Raw genomic sequence first — 3,982 nt, forward strand, 5'->3', positions numbered from 1 at the left:
AGGAGTATAAGGTTGGTTTGCTTGAAGTGTTTTGTGTGTTTTATAGGTTGAGGGTAGTCCATTTTTAGGGGAAGTTCCGCCAAAATTTTTGGTAGAATTTCTTCTAAGGTGGGCCCTGCAAGGCCACTCCGGATTTCAGGGTGAAATCTGGGGCGGGTCCTGTCAAGAAAGACAAGATGGCAGGTATCCCTTATTCATCAGCTGTTGGTAGTCTTATGTATGCCATGGTATGCACCCGCCCTGATATTGCACATGCAGTTGGAGTCGTTAGAAGATATCTTTCTAATCCTGGCAGAGAGCATTGGGAAGCTGTCAAATGGATACTCAAATATTTGAGGGGTACCTCAAAGTTGTGTTTGTGCTTTGGTGGATCAGGACCAGTCTTGGAAGGTTTCACAAATGCAGATTTAGCAGGAGACCTTGATAATACAAAGTCAACTTCTAGATACTTATTTACATTTTCTTGGGGGGGGGGGGGGGGCTGTGTCATGGCAGTCCAAGTTACAGAAGTGTGTTGCCTTATCCACCACAAAATCTGAGTATATAGTAGCAAATGAAGCTGGCAAGGAAATGATATGGTTGCAAAGGTTCGTTCAAGAGTTGGGTGCGAAGCAAGAAAATTATGTGGTACATTGTGATAGTCAGAGTACTATTCACTTGAGCAAAAATTCAGTGTATCACCCTCACACTAAGCACATTGATCCTCGTTATCATTGGATTCGAGATGCAGTGTCAAAGAAGTTTTTTCAATTGAGGAAAATTTACACCAACAAAAATATTTCAGATATGTTGACTAAAGTGGTTTCACAACAGAAGTTGGAGTATTGCAGCAAGTCCGCTGGAATTGGAATGGACTTCAAGTAGAAGTCTTACTTCGCATTGCCCCAGATTGGTCTAGACGGGGAGATTGTTAAATATCTAGACCAAATGCAAAGAATGTTCATGAATGATCCATTGGTTCTAGAATAATGTATTCTTGTTTCCCACAAGGAATTTATGTGGGTCAAACATCTCTTGGTTCTAGAGTTTGAAGTGCATGAACCAAGATGAATGTGGAAGATTCATGAAGGAGCATTAATTGAAGGTGGTTGAATGGAGCATTAATGAAGTCATCTAGAGGGTTCCTCCTTGGTGTATATAAGGAGAGGTCATTTGCCCATTCTGATCATCTCATCCAATCCAATGCAATCTCATCTTCATCCAAGTAGAGAGTGAAGAGTGTCCACTCCAAGTTGAGAGTGTTGTAGTTGTTAGGTAGCAAAACAAGTGTGAGAGAGAGTTTCCTTCAAGTAGTGTTCTTGAAGTTGTGTATCTCTTGTACCCACCTTATCATAGTGGAAGTTCTTGTTGTTGCTGCCCCGTGGACGTAGGCACCTTGCCAAACCACGTTATATCCGGTGTTCCCTTTCCTTTACTTCTTTATTTCTTTGCATATTATCCTTTTGTGGTTGGAGTTATTATTTCCATTCTATTAATTTTCCCAACACTAGATACATCAAACAAACCAAACAGTTGCTCCACAAATTTATAACAGGCGGACAAGGATCATCAAATAGTTATCTTATATCAATTGTTCATCGAGATGAGAGTTCTGTATGCCAACCAAAGGAAGTGCAAATGGCTAGTACGTCCATCTGTAAACAAAGGAGTGCAACCGCGCACACTTGAGGTAGCCATGGCTGCTCAGTAACAAACTTGAGAACTCCAGAAGAGACTATGATCAGGGACTCTTGCCATCTGCAGTTCTTGACAGGGTAGAGCATAACCTTTTTACCAGATTCTTCTAAATGATCAACTTTCCACCATGCTATATATCATTCCCTTTGCAAATCATTACTGGTTCCACCTTCATTATGTGCTTGTATCTCCTCTCCATACCATCTTCTATTCTTCTTCACAAGTCATCATCAAGCAAGCTGACTTCTCCAGCTGAATTGAGTGCATTGCAAACTAATTTATAAGTGTATTCTCCAGGAATTGAGCGTAGCTCCATCAACCAACTCGACAAGAAAATCCCGGGCCTCTGAAACCCTTCCCGCCTCACACTGTTGATGAGCATGCTGCTTCCAGGTGTTCAAGGTGATGTGCTTAGTGATAAAGGATTTGGTTTTGCTATAAATAGCATCAGGTTGTAATGCTTTATGAAGGCTGGTAATAACTATAGCGAAGCTCTGCTAAAATTTCCTCTCAAATCCTCTATTCTTATTCATTGAAGCCATAGCTACAGAGCTTGATTTCTCAATCATGGCTGCCATGTTATCATGGTATCAGAGCTTCGGCTCTTGATCCTGAGCTTCATCTTCTGCTATAGCTTCTCTTGATTCGTCATCTCGCTTCCGCATCTCTAGTTCTTCATGATTTGATGAACTGAAACCCTAGATTTGCAATTCATGCTACTTCTCTGCAACGCAAGCTTTCGAGGTTCATTCTTTGCTTCTTTTGTGCTCGAGTTACTTCTGTGAAGCTCAATTTGCTTCTGATTCATCAATTTCACTGCACCTCTGCAAATCAAGATTTCGTGCTTCATATCTAGTTTCTTCTACATATCATAGACTGCTCTATAGCTGGTTCTACTTCCAGGTTTATCGATTCTCTCTATTTTTTGAAGTTTGCTTAAGTTCTGAGGTTGTTTCTATAGCTCATGATATCTGATATTGAGATTGTTGAAGGATGATATGATTTGATTCATATACTGTTGTGAGATTCTGATAACATAATTGTGTGGTGTTGTACATCTGGAAGAGTATAATTTGGATAATCTGTTGATTCATAACAAGTTTTAAAGCCATAACAGTTTCACAATCTGAAATCAATTCACTCTTAATATGATTATTGTTCTCCATTTAAGAAATCACACGAAGGGTATGCTATATCATAGTGAGACTTCTGCACAAGTTCTGAAATTGCACAAAGGATGGTTCCTCTTCACTATTTGTTTAGACACAATTGGTGACTCCTATTGAAGCTTGAAGTATTGGTTTGAAGTAATTACAGTATTGGAGTGCAATAGTTCTTATCAGTATTGGTGTTCAAGTGATAGTTCTGCAACTGGTAGTTTTCATTGATAGTTTTGCTGTACAAGTGACACTATTTCAGTGCCAAGACAACTTGAGATAATTGAAGGATTTCTTGAAGTGGTGTTGGCGTTGGTATGTTTGCAATATAAGTGCAGGAAGGTGCTTGCTATTGTTGGTTGGAAGAATTGATTTCTTTGAGGTTAATCCCACAAAGGTTTGAGTGGATGGAATCACATTACTGTTGATAAATGCTAGTCTGGGATAATAATTTTGCTGATTTTTCTGGCGTATCATTCTCATCCCACGAAGGGTAGATTCTTTTGATGATTCAGTGTGACAGTTTGGTGTTTAATCCCACCAAGGGTCTATTCTCATTATCTTGTAACTTAAATCCCACGAAGGGTAATCACCTACCATTTGGTTCTTAAAGATTTACCAGAGCACAATCCCCCAAAGGGTCACTCCTCTTCTATTTCTTGAAGTCAAATGCCTTATGCCATCTTGTTGCTGAAGATATTATTGATACTGAATATTGACATTTATCTCGTTCTTGAAGAGTCACTTGTATCTTGAAGAAATTTCATCTTAAACATATACTAAAAACTGAAGTCTATCCCTACATTTTTCCATCTTGGCTCGTTTTGGTTTGCAGCTCGTCCTCATTTTCATCAAGAACAGAGATACACAATTGCCCATCATTTATCTTCTTTCCAGTATGCAGAATTTGATTACTCTGAGACTTGATCACAATAATTACATTCCATGGTTCTTTCAAATGGAAAATTTGCTCCAAAGTCTTGATTTAATGGGATACATTGATGGTACATGTCCATCTCCACCTCAGCTCGTGATTACTGATGATGGGATAACTACTGAAGTTACTAGGGAATTTAAGGAATGGAACAAAAATGATAAGGCAGTGCTGTGTTTTATCTCTGCCACTATATCTAGTGAAGCATTGTCCT

The 3,982-nt window shown here is 39.2% G+C and overlaps 1 pseudogene; it reads right to left on the reverse strand.

Annotated features, from left to right (window-relative positions):
* Positions 1 to 1,669: 1,669 nt before the first annotated feature.
* Positions 1,670 to 3,982, reverse strand: part of LOC133737866 (pentatricopeptide repeat-containing protein At1g77405-like) — a 9,263-nt pseudogene continuing 6,950 nt past the window's right edge.

This window comes from Rosa rugosa, chromosome 3 (genome assembly GCF_958449725.1).
Source record: "Rosa rugosa chromosome 3, drRosRugo1.1, whole genome shotgun sequence".
NCBI lineage: Eukaryota > Viridiplantae > Streptophyta > Magnoliopsida > Rosales > Rosaceae > Rosa > Rosa rugosa.